The 17,831-nt window shown below is 43.3% G+C and overlaps 2 pseudogenes; both read left to right on the top strand.

Annotated features, from left to right (window-relative positions):
- Positions 1-693: 693 nt before the first annotated feature.
- Positions 694-3,623, top strand: LOC119368518 (annotated as a pseudogene).
- A 6,805-nt stretch (positions 3,624-10,428) lies between these two features.
- Positions 10,429-14,034, top strand: LOC119361279 (annotated as a pseudogene).
- Positions 14,035-17,831: the final 3,797 nt, after the last annotated feature.

Below are 17,831 nucleotides of genomic sequence, written 5' to 3'. Positions count from 1 at the left end.
TTACTAAAAATAAACTAGTTATATTAATTCAACTAGTTCAACTAAGCATTTACTAAAAATAAACTAGTTTTATATATTAATTCAACTAGTTCAACTAAACATTTACTAAAAATAAACTAGCTTCGTCGAAGGGCGTATGGAGGTGTGTCTTCGACGGATCTTGCGGGATTCGGTCGATGATTGTCTTTGATGAATCTGTTCGGATATAGTCTTTGTTCGTCTTTGTTCATGTGTGTTCAAGTTGGATCCTTTCGATCTAAACTTCTCTTCAACGATGGCAGTTGTTATTTTGGTGCATTGGTCCTATGGGGCCTTAGCATGACGATTTTCAGACTGTCTACTGCAATAAATTGTGTCCGGCTCCGGCGAGGGAGGAGTGATGATGGCGGCGAGCCTTCGACTCGCTTCAATGCTTGTAGTCATCGCTAGATGGTCTATGAATCTGGATGTAATTTTTATTATTTCTGATGTTCGCTGTACTGCGATGATTGGAAATTTATTGAAAAAAAAGAACCATGTGGTGGTGCCATATTGAGTTTTTTCCGGATCGTCCATGACTTGGAAACCATGCAAAAATACAAAGGGTTGTATACGCGGTGAACATACGGGCCGTTTTGATAGACTCGGGTTCGATCTTGATTCTTGAGGTACTACCCACGCCGACCGACTCCACGGCAACTCCGAGCTCCCGCCATGGCAGCATCGTCCGCCGGTACCTCCTCGTCGTCGCGGGCAATCCTATCCCACCGCATCCCCGACCCAGGTTTCTCCACCGAAGCGTCCTCCTCCTCGCCCTCGGCGCGCGCTGATGGGAGCGACGAGGACATGCTCAACCTGGACTTCCCGTGGGTGGCGGCGGCCGAGGCGGAATCCATACTGGAGGACGCCGCTGCTACGGAGAGAATTCACCTTCGCGCCGCGGAGGAGGATGAAGAGGGGATAAGAGTCAACCAGGAGCGACAGCAGGACGAGGTCCCGTACCGTACGCTACTAATTTCTGATCAATCTGGATTTTTTTAACAATTTTGTGATCGATCTTGACCTTAGTGATGCTAAGGTTTACATGGCTTTGGCCTTTGGACGATGGTTGCTATTTTAATCAGTTTTTTTAGAAGCTTATGGTCACATACTGGTGCCATATTGAGTCCTTTTTTTTTTTTGCAAGTCCGGTAGCTTAACTATTTACAACATTCACAGTGTACTTTTTTTCTTTCCTTGAGGTGAACATTGCCATTGTACTATTGCAGGATGAATCATATGTTTGCTGACTTGATCTCATTGTCCACTGCAGCTGATGGCATTGGAAGCAATATATGGGGATGACCTGGTTGAATTTAAAAGCAAAGGAGGGCTCCGTTTTTTTCCAGGTTTCGTGTTTTGGCCATCAGTTTCAGTGTTGTTTTGTTTCATGATTCATCTGTTCGTGAATGTTGAAATATGATTTTGATGGTTTTCTTTATTTTAATTCTAGGTGTACATACGCTACGACTTGCATCACGGCTCTCAAGTATGCGCTAAGTTTTCTTCTGCCGATGGAGGATGCCCTCATGATGGTATAGAAGAAGATGGTGATGAACCAGAGGATTATTCTTGCACTTTCAACCTTGACCACTTGCCTCCTTCGGTATTGACATGCTTACTTCCTCCGTGGTATCCTAGCAAAGACCCCCCATATTTTACAATCACTGCCAAATGGATGGATGGGTCTCAAGTTTCTCAGATCTATGAGATGCTTGATGCCATATGGGTAGAGTTCCCGGGGCAGGAAGTGGTATATCAGTGGGTTGAGTGGATCCGCAATTCGTCTTTGTCACACCTCTGGATTGATGGCAAAATAATATTAGGTCCAGACAGTCCAGCAAAGAAAACGGATAGCCGTGCAATCTCAAGAGCCATCCCATTGGATTATGTAATCGCTTCGATGCTCAGTTACAGTAGTAAGAAGCGTCGTAAAGATTTTCTTGAAGATCTTCATATGTGCATGATATGCCTTAACGAGAGCAATGGTAAGCCTTTTACCCTTTGGAATTCTCTCTATTGTGCATTCATGCCAACAGATGACTGACTGTAAACAATAAGAACCAGTGGGCCTATTTTTCTTTTCAATGATAGCTTCTTAGGTAACTGAATTGTCTGAATAAAAGTTCGCTCCCGGTGAACTAACTTGAGCTTTCAAACGATTAGGTTCGAACTTCATCCAGCTGCCATGCCAACACTTGTTTTGTGTCAAGTGCATGGAGACCTTATGCCGGTTGCATGTGAAGGAAGGTAGTGTGTTCCGATTGGTGTGCCCCGACACCAAGTGCAACGCTTCTATTCCGCCATATCTGCTAAAGAATATTCTTAGGGAAGAAGAATTTGAACGTTGGGATAGGCTTGTTCTTGAGAAAGCATTGGGCTCAATGTCAGACGTGGCTTACTGTCCAAGGTGCTCGATTGCTTGCTTGGCAGACGAGGATAAAAACGCACAATGTCCAAAATGTTCCTTTACCTTCTGCTCAGTTTGCAAGGATCCACGCCATCCAGGGAAACAATGTTTAACTCCGGAACAAAAGCTCCAGCGCCATCAGGTAAAAATGCAACTAAAATCTCTTCTATTTTTGCATTGGTTGGGGATGCTGAGACGCTAGCGTCTTAAACTTCCATTTATTGTTATACTAAGCAATTAATACATAATCATCCTAGTATATAACCTGTTACCAGCAGAAAACCACATTGTGGTTAGTTGGTAAAACCTTCAAAGATAAAATATACCCCCTCTGTAAACTAATATAAGACCATTTAGATATATTAGTTTATAGAGGGAGTACATTTGATGTGCTGTTACAGAGTTACATAATTGACTGTTGCAGCATAATAATTCAGTCTCCAATTCAATGTTTGCAGGCATCAGGCAAGTTGGCTGTGAGGGAGATGGTGCAGGAAATGTTGATGATAAAGACGTTGTACAGCGATGCTAGGGCATGTCCACATTGTCGGATGGCCATTAGCAAAACTGAAGGGTGCAACTTAATGTATTGTGTGAACCGTGGCAAGTCATTTTGCTACCGTTGTGGCAAGGCCATGGGTGAAGGCTTTTCTGATCATTTCAGGTAGGCCATCCTAACACAATCAAGAGTCCCTTTAACCTTGAGAAAGGGGGAGACATCCAAGATCTCAGGCTTGGTATGTTTATGCATGTACGATTTGACAGACTAGCGCACAAATCGGTTTATGCAGGAAATGTGGGCTGTATGCGCCTAGAGAAGAATCCGATACAAAGGATTTGCAGAAGCAACTGGAGAAGTTAGAAACCGGGAATCATAGGGTTCAGAGGCAACCGGTAGGTAGTACCGTAAAATGCCCGAAATGCCGCCAGAAAATTTTCAAGGTACCAAAAGCTATGTTATCATTGAATCTGCAACATGGCATGAATGTAGTAGCATGATGGTTCATTACCACGAGGATTGTGGCCAATTTAACGAGCACTAGCTTGCCTCTCCTATGTGTGCAGGATAATGCTGAATATATCTTCTGCGGGGCGTGCCAAGCCAGCTATTGTACCCTGTGCAAAAAGCGGGTCGAGTTTACAAGGCAACATGGGGCAGGGGGGCACTGGGGGTCACCGGAGTGCGTGGGGATAACTTTCTAGTGCCGGATCTGTGCCCCCGTTGTCGCAGCTTTGAGATTTGTAACTTTTTTGTGAAACAGTCAAGATGTTGTGTTATGTGTTGTAAATTGAAGATCGGTGCTATAAGAGCAACTCTAGCAGACCCTGCATCCTGCCGGCCCACAAAACGCGTTTGCAGTTTGCGCAAAACAGCTTTTGCGGGCTGGCCCGGGCTGGCACAGATGTAGACCCCCCAAACCGGACCGTAAAAAAGTATATTCGCGGAATATACTTTTTTACGGGTCGGCTTTGCGGGGTCTGCTCTTTGTGCCGCTGCATCCCGCATATCATCAGCCCACAAATATCAAATACAACATAATTCAACAATTGAAAATAAATTAAATTATTCAAATCAAACATAATGCAATAATCATCCGCATTACATATAATTATTCAAATAACCATAGCAAACTTAAATAGTGCAATACAAAACTTGTCATGAATACAAATACAAATGAACATAAAAATAAGTCACTGTCCAACCCTTTGCCAATGGTGCTCAATGAGATCTTCTTGAAGTTGAAAGTGGGTGTCTGCATTTTCAATCTCCTTGTATGTCTGAAGAAAAGCTCTAATGCGGTTTGTGTCTCTAGCTGGTTTGGCACGGCTACCCACATTGTCGTAAAAGAATTCTAAGTTCAATCCTCTCTCATCTTCAAGAATCATATTGTGCAGGATAACACATCATGTCATGATGTTCTTCAAGGTTTTCTTGTCCCAAAAACGAGCAGGACCACGGACAATAGCAAACCTAGATTGCAAAACACCGAATGCTTTTTCAACGTCTTTTTGGGCTGCCTCTTGCACCCTTGCAAATTCACATTATTTTTTTGTTTTGGGTTCTTTGATGCTCTTGACAAATGTGCACCAAGGAGAGCATATACCATCTGCAAGATAGTACCCCTTTGTTTATTCATGCCCATTGATAGTGTAGTTGCAAGCACGAGCATCACCACTAGCAAGCCTAGCAAACAAATGAGACCGTTGCAACACATTGATATCATTGAGAGTGCCTGATATACCAAAAAAGCAATGCCAAATCCATAAATCCTCGGATGCATGCTACGGCCTCTAGCACAATTGTTGCATCACGAGACTTGCCACAATACATTCCTTGCCAAGCCTTCAGGCAATTTTTCCAATTCCAATGCATACAATTAATGCTACCTAGCATGCCAGACCAACCTCTCCTCTCATTAGATGCCATCAATTTCTTTGTGTCATCTTCATTAGGAGCCCGAAGATACTCAGGACCGAAGACACGGATGATCACTTTCGCAAATCTACGCACAGACTCATTGTGCTATCTTCACCAATGCAAAGATACTCATCGGCATAGTCAGCCGGAACGCCATATGCAATCACCCGCATAGCTGCGGAGATTTTTTGATATGCACTAAATCCCTTTAAGCCCGCGGCATTCCTTCTTTGAGTAAAATACCGATAATTTGCCTCGCAAGCTTGAACAAGTTTCACAAAGAGGGATCGGCACATTCGGTACCTTCTCAGAAAGAGGTGCGGAGGATATGTAGGATTCTCCGCGAAATAGTCTTGCATCAACATCTCGTTCCCAAGATGGCGATTCCGAGGAATGCACAAACGCTCTACAGTCGATCCTCGCCTCCTCTTCCGGTGCTCGTCTTCATGCTCCTTCACGGCAAGCGCCATGACTAATGTTTGCTGCCGAAAGTTTGCAAGCATGGTCTCAACATTCAAGTCGTCCGAATCGGACGAATCGAATAGCAAGAACTTCTCGCACGGAGTCAACTCCATCTACACGCACACCGGCGCGTCAATCTACTACACAGCTCGCAAAAATCACAAAAAAAGACTTACCGGTGGCGGGTGATCCCGGGCACGACGAGGGTGTCCGCCGACGGTGGTCTATCTCCAACGGCGGCGGTGACGGGGGGTGGCTCTTCTCGCCGGATCCGGAGGGGCGGTGCAGTGGCTCGGTGCAGGAGGGTGTGGGGCGGCCCCGGGGCGCGATTCCACCCGCGGATATGGCCGGAATCGCCGGCGGCGGGCGACGGAAGCAAGGGCAGGCGGCGGCAGAAGGAGAGGGAAAAGAGCGCAGGTTGAAATGTCCCTCCCGCCAACTGCTTCTCTGTGATGCAGGGCACCGCAATCGCGAGGGGGAAACCCGCGTTTTTCCGGGTTGGGGTCGGGAATTTGCCGCGCCCCCCAAAATTTTTTGCGGGCCGGGGCGGGATGCGGGGTCTGGTCGGGTAGGCTTTCCGGCCCGTACCCGCATTTTGGCGGTTATTTTGCGGGTCGGGGGCGGATGCGGGGTCTGCTAGAGTTGCTCTAACTATGTAAAAACCAGAGTATAAGACATACATCTATGATAGTGTCAGAGAGGTATACATATATTTAAAGAAATATTTGAGATAACCTGCAACCATTACTTGGATGAGTACTACTGCTATGAATCACTTTGTGTACAACCTAAGGTTGCTCCACAAACGAGATGCCATACAATTGCTTTTTTTTTTTGGAAAAGGGGATGCACACAGCCAATATAATTGCTTGTATAATCGAGTATGAGTGTTAAACAAAGAGATGTCTTATTGATTTTTTCCATAAAAAAGAGTACCAATAAAAGCTCATGTTTTGTACTAACAATTTTCCCTTGAGCTACCAACTCACAGCGATACTGTCACGTGCTGAGCCCACATTAGTACCATCATCATCAGGAGTTGAACTGTCTACTGATGCATCAAAATGTAAAAATGTGCAAACTGCCTCTCTATAATAAAATGTAAAAAATTGTAAACTGTCTACTCAGTGCTATCTACAAATTCATATAACGGGCTTTCAGAAATATATGATTTATACGGTGAGCAATTATCAATTCTTACACACATATTATCACATCTAAACTATAATTATCCAAACTTTTTTCTTGTAAATGAATTATCATTCCTTTTTTTTTACAATGCACAATATGCACAAACCTCACATCAATGAACTTTTGTTTTGTTTTAGATTTTTCTATACTTTAATTCCCCAAGTTATTTTTCTTCTAAAAGGATTGTCATTCACTTGTACTTTATGATTTACTTGTTCAAGACCATGGTAACACTTTCATAAATTACATTAGTTTTTTTAAAGATGAAACACTAGCTACTCAAATACCTAAAGACAAATGGGTTGGTTATATTCCACATGAGTTTCGTTTAGTAGTATACCATGCAGTCTTCGAATATTTTGCAGCTGTAGTTTTATTTTAAATGGCGTGAACTCTGATAATTAAATCTACATCTACGTTATGCATCCTATGATCTACTCCAAATTTACATGTTTACATGTTATAATGTGGTATATGTTCATATTTATTCATACTTTAATTATCTCTATAAGCCCCTAGCTAGGCCCAATGCACATGTACCTTACTAGTACACCAGGAAGGTTACTGATTAAATGTCCCTGCACACCACCTGGGACGGTCGAGATGAGGCGTCTAGGAATGGTGAGGAGGCCGTGGTTAGAGAGGCAACATGGTCGAGCTAGACGTGCATGTGAAGTTGCTCGGATCGTCACGCTGGGGGCGGAATATCGCCGAGAATGGGCCATGGTCTTGAAGCTAGCAGGGAACCCCAAAAGAAGTCACCCAACTCATAGGTTGTTGTTGAGCTATACTTGAGTATTGAAGGGGCGCGTCTATATCTCGCTTCTAGTAAGACAAACCATCGCCTAGCCTCAAGTGGTGTGCTAGTGGGCCCATCGCTCTGGTCTAGTAGTGCGCGCTTCTTTCGTTCGTTCACTTTGCTCTTTGTTCGCTTGCTTCGTCAGTTTTTTCCTTTTATATTTTTTATCAATGTTTATATTTTAAATACAATATATATATAACAAAAAATATAATTCAATTTTTAAAAAGTTCACCGTGCGTTTAAAAATGTTCCTAGAACTAAAAACAATTGTTTGCACAATTTTGTAAAAATGCTCATAACATTTTAAAAATGTTCACATGTCTGAAAATTTGTTTATTATGATTTCAAAAATGATAACGAAGATGTAGACAATTATTTTTGTAAACAGTAAAAAGTGTTCATGCCCTTTAAAAATTGTTTGTTCATTCAAAAAATATTTGCGCACTTAAAAATATGTTTCAGGACAGTTAAAAGAATTCATGAAATCAAAAGAATTGTTCTGACAATTTTTGAAAAATGTTCGTAACATATGAAAATGTTTGTACCATGCTAGAAAAAATTATCTAACACTTAAAACATGTTTGCACATTTTAAAAATAAATTCCTGAAATTTGTAAAATATATTAAAAATGTATTTAAAAATATTTACTCTGCATTTAAAAAATATTTGATATACATTTTGCAAAATTCGAGACGCATTCAACTAAATGTTCAACGTGTATTTAAAATTTATTTAATATTTAAAATAAACGTAAATTATATTTTCAATGAAAAGGGTTCATGAATTTGAAAAAGGAAAAAAAGAGAAGAAAAATAGAAAAGTACTCCCTCTGTCTGGCACTAGTGTAGTACCAAAAAACTTCGTACATTATGTGACGGAGGGAGTAAGAAGTAAGAGAAAACAACAAGAAGACCCAAAAACTGGTAACGAAAAACACAGAAAAAAGGACAACGATCTTCCCGTAAGGGATGAAAAGTTCCTAAAACCAGTCTCATTGTACATTAAAGGCTCCAAAAATCATTCAGGTATGACTACTGTTGGGTCTAGCAATAAGCGAGATTTAGCCCTGGCGGTCACAGGACCGTATGATGACTCGGAAGCAGAGGCAATGTAGCACGTAATTTTCCATCAACCAAGCAAAAAAAAAATAGTTGCACTGCAGTACGCGGTGCAACGTACATGCCGATCTGACATACTTGGGTTTGATCGAGAGGTATGACACATTCCGACCGACTCCTTGGCAACTCCAAGCTCTCGCCATGGCTGCCGTGTCCGCCGTTGCCTCCATGTCATCATGGATAATGGTCCTCTGCCCGGGCTTCTCCACCAAAGCGTCCACCTCCTCTCCCTCACCGCACATTGATGGCAGCGACAAGGAGGAGGAGTTGTTCGGAGTCATCGGAGGTGGAGGCTTGGGTGGCATGGTCAAGCTAGAGGTGCAGGAGGAGTTGCTTTGGGTCGTCGGTTCGGTGCCGAAAGGTCGTCGAGAATGGACCCATGGGCAAAGAAGAGCAAAAAAGTTGGAGCTCCTATGCGCTGCTAACTGCGGCAAACGGGCGGCCTCACGCACATGAGTTTCTATGACTGGGCCGGCCCATCTATCACAGGGGAAACTCACAAAAAAGAAACGCGGCTGCCAGGATCGAGCTGGCGACGTGATGCTAGCCACTAGGCCTTATCGACGACGTTGACAGTTGACAGCGTGAACCTTTTTCTAACTATAACGTCATATTCACTCTAGCGTCCTATTTACTGTAGCATGCAGATTATTCAATTGTTTTGAACAGATTTTAGAAAATGTGAACAAAACTTTGGAAAATGTGAGGAAAGTTCGAAATTTCAAAACAGTTTATAAATTATAGGAATAAAATTTAGAATTTTGACATATTTGAAACTATCTGAACATTATTTGTAATGCAAAAACATATTTTTTAAACACGGGGACATTTTTAAAAAATGAAAACAAGATGTTGAAGCCATTATTTTTTTTTGAAATTCCTAGAAATTTTTTAACATACTTTTTTAAACATGGGGACGTTTTTGTTCAAATTTTTAACATTTTACAAAAACGGCCCAAACATTTTATATAAAACAAGAAAATTTTCAGAAATGCCCAATTTATTTTTTGAAAAATTCGAACATTTTTATAATTTATGAACAATTTTTTTAACATGAACATTTTTAAAACTTTTGAAATTTTTTTAGAAACTCGAACACATTTTGAACTTTCCGAACAATTTTAAAAAGAAACAAAAAAAGGAAAAAGAAAACATAAAAAAGGAAAAAAAAGAAGAAACAGAAACAGAAAAACGGAAAAAAGAATTGAAACAGAAAAGTAAAAACAAAAGAAAACCATAAAACTGGTATAATAATAAAAAACCGGTTCCGAGAACCTTCTGGTAGGTTCCCAACACCGGCTGCCTTGCTGTGGGGAAGTGGGCCGGCCCAATACTCACGCTCGGGGGATCGCCCTGTGCGAATGCTCAACATTTTGACGTAGTTAGCGTCAAATAGGATTTTCCAAAAAAGTAATCCATACGAGGCTCTTTTTTTGACACGCAGACTATGCTCCAGTTGATCCGAACTAGCCCATGAAGGAGGACAGTGGTATCCTACCCACCAGGTTCACGTTCTATACTTGACATTGGTGCTCGAATTCCTGGATTTATTTTAGGTTATTCGACGATGTTCCTTTAGTGAGAAGAGATGTTTCCGTCAACTACGAGACGTCTGTGATGAGTTCGTCAATCTCAAAATGCTATGCCGGTTTAGTCTCTCGGAGAAGCTTATAGGGGTAGGGTGTGCGTCCGTGTGTTCATCGGGGTGAGTATATGATGTAAGCGATTTCGATTGTACTTTTTTTTTAATTATTTGGATTGTTTAACACACGTGTCACTCGATTGTACTGTGTTAAAAAGGAAAAGGCCCATCAAGGAGGAGTCCTATTTGACGCGTTCTGCAATGTTGAGCCCCAAACTCCCAGAGTAATTTCCAGACCGTCGTCCGTGACACGGAAACGGAAGCAAAATACCATAGAATAGTACGGCTTATGCGGTGCGACGGGCCGGTTCGATCGAGAGGTACCATACCTCCGGCCGACTCCACGGCAGCTCAGAGCTCCCGCCATGGCAGCAGTGTCCGCCGGCGCCTCCTCGTCGTCGCGGGCAATGGTACCCCACCCGGGCTTTTCCACCGGAGCGTCCTCCTCCTCCTCGCCCTCGTCATGTGATGTGTCCGACGAGGACGTGCTCAACCTGGACTCCCCGTGGGTGGCGGCGGTCGAGGCGGAATCCAGACTGGAGGAGGCCGCTGCTACGGAGAAAATTTACCGTCACGCCGAGGAGGAGGAAGAAGAGGGGATAAGAGTCAACCAGGAGCGACAGCAGGACGAGGTGATCAAACATTTTTAATAATCTTATTTTTTTTAGAAAAGGAGGATGACCCCCGGCCTCTGCATCTGGAAGATGCATACGGCCACTTTATTGATTATTCCCGAGGACCTTACAAAGTGTTACAACAATAAGCCTGAATCCACCAACTAGGCAACATATGCCGCTACTCCTATCCATATGATGAAGGGGTGCTAGCTGGGCCCCTACCCAGACCACTCACCTAAACCTAACATCGAAAGCCGGAATCCCTAGCCTAGCCACATACCGGGTCTGGGGCATAAACCGGTCTGACGCACTCACAGGTGTCATCTCCACCATCTTCCACTGGTCCATCTCCAAGCAGATTGAGGTGCCATCCTTGGCAGGCCCTCCGCCATCAACGCCACCATGACGCCAAATGACGACCACCACCTACGGTAGAACATCACCAAGCAGATGGAGCGCTACCACAGGACGAAGATCAGCGGTAGAATAGATAAATCGCCGCACACATTGCCGCCTCCAAACACCTCACACTTTTAATAATCTTATGATCAAACTTTTTTAATAATCTTATGCTCGATCTTGGTCTGTGGCGGTGTGGCCCTGTGCTATGATTCATAGTTTGCAACAGAGCTTCCGTGCTCGTAGGGTAGTGATGCTAACTTTTCCATGGCTTTGGAGGGTTGCAACTTTAGTCAGTTTTTGGAGAAGTTTATGGGCACATACTACTGGCGCCATATTGAGTTTTCAGTTTATTTTAGGAAGTCTGGTAGCTTAATAATTTACAACAATACAACATGTACATTGTACTATTGCAGGATGAATCATCTGTTTCCTGACTTTGATCTCATTGTTCACTGAAGTTGATGGCATTGGAAGCAATATATGGGGATGATCTGGTTGAATTCGGCAAAAAAGGAGGGCTTCACTGCTTCCAGGTTTCTTGTGTTGCCCATCCGTTTCACTGATCTTGTTTCATCTGTTTTTGGATGTTGAAATACTATTTTGAGGGTTTCTTTCTTTTATTATTCTTTTCTTCTTTAATTCCAGATCTACATACACTACGACTTGCATCATGGCGCTCAAGTGTGCGCTAAGTTTTCTTCTGCCGACGGAGAATGCCCCCATGATGGTACAGAAGACGATGGTGATGAGCCAGAGGAATACTCCTGCACTTGCAACCTTGACTACTTGCCTCCTTTGGTGTTGACATGCTTGCTTCCACAGTCCTATCCTAGAAAAGACCCCCCATATTTTACAGTCACTGCCAAATGGATGGATGGGTCTCAAGTTTGTCAGATATGTGAGATGCTCGACGACATCTGGGCACAACTCCCGGGGCAGGAAGTGGTATATCAGTGGGTTGAGTGGACCCGCAGTTCGTCGTTGTCGCACCTCTGGATTGATGGCAAAATAATATTAGGTCCAGGCAGCCCAGCACACAAATCAGATAATCGTGCTATCTCAAGAGGTCTCCCATTGAATTATGTAATCCCTTCGATGCTCAGCTACAGTAGTAAGAAGCGTCGTAAAGCTTTTCTTGATGATCTTCATATGTGCCTGATATGCCTTACAGAGAGCAATGGTCAGCCTTTACCCTTTTCAATTTTTCTATATATTGTGCATTCATACCAACAGATTATTCCTTGATATGTAGTGAACTGTTTGTGTCCTTTGGTTCATGATAAAAAATAACAACCGGTGGGCCTGTTTTTCCTTTCCAGCAAAGCTTCTTAAGTTCTTAGGTAACTGAATTATGCGAATAGAAGTTTGTTCCCCGGTGAACTAACTTGAGCTCTGAAACAATTAGGTTCAAACTTCATCCAGCTGCCATGCCAGCACTTGTTTTGTGCCACGTGCATGGAGACCTTGTGCAGGATACATGTGAAGGAAGGTACTGTGTTCCAATAGGTGTGCCCTGGCACCAAGTGCAACGCTTCTATTCCGCCGTATCTGCTAAAGAATCTTCTTAGGGAAGAAGAGTTTGAACGTTGGGATAGGCTTCTTCTTGACAAAGCATTGGGCTCAATGTCAGACGTGGTCTACTGTCCAAGGTGTTCGATGGCTTGCTTGGCAGATGAGGATAAGAACGCGCAATGTCAAAGTTGTTTCTTTACCTTCTGCTCAGCTTGCAAGGATCCACGCCATTTAGGGAGACAGTGTTTAACTCCAGAACAAAAGCTCAAGGTAGAAATGCAACTAAAATCTCTTCTGTATTTGCATTGGTTGGGGAGACTGAGACTCTAGCAGGGTGTTGAAACTTGCATCTTTTGTTAAAAGCAATTTGATGTGATACACATCATCCTAGCTAGTAGCAATTTATAACCTGTTACCAGCAGGAAAACACATTGTGGTTTTGTAGTAAATACTTCAAAGATAAAATATACATTTGATGTGCCATAAGCTTTGGATGCACCTACATACATTGAGTTACATATTGTCTGTTGGTAAAGCGCAAATCTTTTGCGCTTTCTAGAAACATAATAATTCAGTCTTCAATTTAATGTTTGCAGGCATCAGGCAAGTTAACTGTGAGGGAGATGGTGCAGGAGATGCTGATGATCAGATCGTTATACAACGATGCTAGAGCATGTCCAAACTGCCGAATGGTCATTAGCAGAAGTGAAGGGTGCAACATGATGTATTGTGTGAACTGTGGCAAGTCGTTCTGCTTCCGTTGTGGCGAGGCCATGACTGCTAGCAATTATAACCATTTCAGGTAGCCTATCGACCCTATCCTAAGCAATCAAGAGGCCTTTTGTCCTTGAAAAGAGGGGGGTTGTAGGCATGGAAGATCTCGGGCCTATCTTATTCTTATTTCTTAATGCATGCATGTATGATTTGCAGTAAATGTGGGCTCTTTGCGCCGCAAAAAAACGACTATAACACAAATGATTTGGAGAAGCGACTGAAGGAGCTAGAAACCGCAGAACGCGTGGCTCAAATGCATCCGTTAGGCAGCACCATCGAATGCCCGAAATGCCGTCAGAAAATTTTCAAGGTAAGGAGACCTGTCTTATTCAATCTGCAGCATGGCATGAATCTGCAAGGGATGACCAATTTCTAGCATGGCATGAATCTGCAAGGGATGACCAATCTGCAGCATGGCATGAATCTGCATGGCATCTAATAATGATACTGTTTTGTCAATTCAATTATTAAGCGCCAACATTTCTAGTATATTCTATTTTCATTTCTAAATTAGCTGATATGCGAACCGATGATTCAAAAAATTTAGCCAGTTGAATGTTGATTTCTTTTGTATTGCCAAACATATCAATGCTATTTTTTCAACACCTTTTGTAGTTAGAAGAAAGTGTCAAGATGTCGAAACTAACAAAAGCACTGATTGCTTAACAAAGGAACCTCAAATAAATTCCAAAAGGAACTTCAAATGGCCCCAAATCAAAGGAAAACATAACTGTATAGATATATTTAAAACCTAATATATCATGTTGTTTCATTTGATCACCGGCTTTTTCACCCTCCTCATGCTCCAATCATGTCTCTGCTCCTGTCGTCTTGTCACCGTGAAGTCGAATACTCGCTCGATCCACAATTTGTAGTTAAATTCAGAACAGTTTTGCTAAGTCTTTGTCGACTAAGACTTAGTTATGTCTCAGTCGATGCTCATGGAGATCCGTGCAAAATTTTCATTTTAGCTTTTTCTTTCTTCTTCCTACATACTATGTCACTTGACTGAGATTTGGTTAAATCTCAGTCGACTGAGACCTAGCCACACCCAAATGTTTTGCTCGTCTTCTTCCACTAGTAGAAAAGGGGGCAATGGTCCAGGCCGGGTCAGCCCATTAGTCCCGGTTCAGTCCAGAACCGGGACCAATGGTGGCATTGGACCCGGTTCGTGAGCCCCGGGGGCCGGCCGGGCCACGTGGGCCATTGGTCCCGGTTCGTCTGGACCTTTTGGTCCCGGTTGGTGGGACGAACCGGGACCAATGGGCCTCGCTCCTGGCCCACCACCATTGGTCCCGGTTGGTGGCTTGAACCGGGACCAAAGGCAGCCCTTTAGTCCCGGTTCATGCCACCAACCGGGACCAATGAGGTGCCTATATATACCCCCTCGCGTAAGAGCAGAGCACACTGCTTTGTTTTTTCTGGCAGCCGAGGGGGAGAGGGCTTGGTGGTGCTCTAGCTCACCTCCTATGCACACAAGGTGTTCGATGGAATGCCCGAGCCACACTACTTAAGCTTTCTCCTCTCCAAGCTCGACCTTCAAGCTCCATTTTCCTTTATATTTGTCTAGGTTTAGCGGTCCGTCATGCCTCGTCTCCGTCTTCACCGCCGTCGATCACCCGCGCCGATCTCATCGCCGACACCACCATGGTGAGCCTCTTGTTCTTATCTTCTTTCTGAAAGGAAAAATATTCTTACTTGTATGTTTAGATAGATACTTGTATTATTTTCTTACTTTTATTATTGCATCTTATATGGTGCGATGGTTTTGGTATCCGCCCCCGTCGGTCCTCGTCCTGTCTATGATTCGGATGTGGTATATATTATCTTTTCATAACTATTGGTTCATTTATTGTTTATGAAAATTATGCCGACCAACGTGACATAGATTTTATTTATCTAGGAGGTTGTTGAACCGGAAATTCCAACCGACCCTATTGTCGAGAGGTTAAATTTAGTTGAAGAAGAAAACAATTTCTTGAAGGAAAAAATAAGAAAAATTGAGGAGGAGAAGATGATATTGGAGTTGCATGTTGCGGATGTCGTTGATGATCACAAGATCAAGATGGATGCAATGCGCTTGAAGATTAGAAAGATTAGAAAATATGCCATTCATACCGAGGCTTGGTATCATTATGCCGTTGGATCAGTTGTTACCTTGGTTGCGATTATGATCGCATTTGTTTTTGCATTGAAATGTTTTACATAGTTTCAATGTATGGTTTAATTAATTTAGATGCTCTGCAGAGCTTTATGTTGTTCTGTAATGATTTTCGCTTGAAGATGAAAACTATTTATGTACTTTGGTTTTAATGTGATGATGAACTTCTATTAATTTAGTCACTTAATTATCTATTTATGATGTTCTGTAATGATTTTTGACACACTTAATTATATATAATGCACGCAGATGAACCAGCATTGGATGTACGGTAACAGACACACCTCTGAGTACATTAAGGGCGTGCATGATTTTCTCGAAGTGGCTGAGGCAAACAAGCAGAATGGTTTTATGTGTTGTCCATGCCCTATATGTGGGAATACGAAGTCTTACTCTGACCGGAAAATCCTTCACACCCACCTGCTTTACAAGGGTTTCATGCCACACTATAATGTTTGGACGAGGCACGGAGAAATAGGGGTTATGATGGAAGACGGCGAAGAAGAAGAGTACGATGACAACTATGTGCCCCCTGAATACGGTGATGCTACTGAACATCAAGAGGAACCAGACGATGTGCACTATGATGCTACAACGGGCGAAGCTGCTGAAGATCAAGAGGAACCAGACGATGTGCCCGATGATGATGATCTCCGCCGGGTCATTGTCGATGCAAGGACGCAATGCGGAAGTCAAAAGGAGAAGGTGAAGTTCGATCACATGTTAGAGGATCACAAAAAGGGGTTGTACCCCAATTGCGAAGATGGTAACACAAAGCTCGGTACCATACTGGAATTGCTACAGTGGAAGGCAGAGAATGCTGTGCCTGACAAAGGATTTGAGAAGCTACTGAAAATATTGAAGAAGAAGCTTCCAAAGGATAACGAATTTCCCGACAGTACATACGCAACAAAGAAGGTCGTATGCCCTCTAGGATTGGAGGTGCAGAAGATACATGCATGCCCTAATGATTGCATCCTCTACCGTGGTGCGTACAAGGATCTGAACGCATGCCTGGTATGCGGTGCATTACGGTATAAGATCAGACGAGATGACCTTGGTGATGTTGTCGGTGAGGCCCCCAGGAAGAGGGTTCCTGCGAAGGTGATGTGGTATGCTCCTATAATACCACGGTTGAAACGCCTATTCAGAAACGGAGAGCATGCCAAGTTGATGTGATGGCACAGTGAGGACCGTAAGAAAGACGAGAAGTTGAGAGCACCCGCTGACGGGTCGCAGTGGAGAAAAATCGAGAGAAAGTACTGGGATGAGTTTGCAAGTGACCCAAGGAACGTATGGTTTGCTTTAAGCACGGATTGTATTAATCCTTTCGAGGAGCAGAGTAGCAATCACAGCACTTGGCCCGTGACTCTATGTATGTATAACCTTCCTCCTTGGATGTGCATGAAGCGGAAGTTCATTATGATGCCAGTTCTCATCCAAGGCCCTAAGCAACCCGGCAACGACATTGATGAGTACCTAAGGCCATTAGTTGAAGAACTTTTACAGCTGTGGAATGGAAATGGTGTACGTACGTGGGATGAGCACAAACAGGAGGAATTTGACTTAAAGGCGTTGCTTTTTGTGACCATCAATGATTGGCCCGCTCTCAGTAACCTTTCAGGACAGACAAACAAGGGAAAGCATGGATGCACGCACTGTTTACTTGACACCGATAGTATATACCTGGGAAGCTGCAGGAAGAATGTGTACCTGGGCCATCGTCGATTTCTTCCGACCAACCATCAATGTCGAAAGAAAGGCAAGCATTTCAAAGGCGAGGCAGATCACCGGAAGAAGCCCGCCATGCGTATCGGTGATCACGTACTTGCTATGGTCAATGATTTACACGTAATGTTTGAAAAGGGTCCTGACGCACTAGCTGTTCTGAATGACGCTGAGGGACACGCACCCATGTGGAAGAAGAAATCTATATTATGGGACCTACCCTACTGGAAAGACCTAGAGGTCCGATCTTCAATTGACGTGATGCACGTGACGAAGAACCTTTGCGTGAACCTGCTAGGCTTCTTGGGCGTGTATGGAAAGACAAAAGATACAGTTGAGGCACGGGAGGACCTGCAACGTTTGCACGAAAAATACGGCATGCCTCCAAAGCAGTATGAAGGTCCTGCCAGCTATGCTCTTACCAAAGAAGAGAAGGAAATCTTCTTTGAATGCCTGCTTAGTATGAAGGTCCCGGCTGGCTTCTCGTCGAATATAAAGGGAATAGTAAATATGCCAGAGAAAAAGTTCCAGAACCTAAAGTCTCATGGCTGCCACGTGATTATGATGCAACTAC

This window comes from Triticum dicoccoides, chromosome 2B (genome assembly GCF_002162155.2).
Source record: "Triticum dicoccoides isolate Atlit2015 ecotype Zavitan chromosome 2B, WEW_v2.0, whole genome shotgun sequence".
NCBI lineage: Eukaryota > Viridiplantae > Streptophyta > Magnoliopsida > Poales > Poaceae > Triticum > Triticum dicoccoides.
The sequence above is the reverse complement of the archived record's forward strand: the minus strand, read 5'-3'. Positions and strand labels throughout refer to the sequence as shown.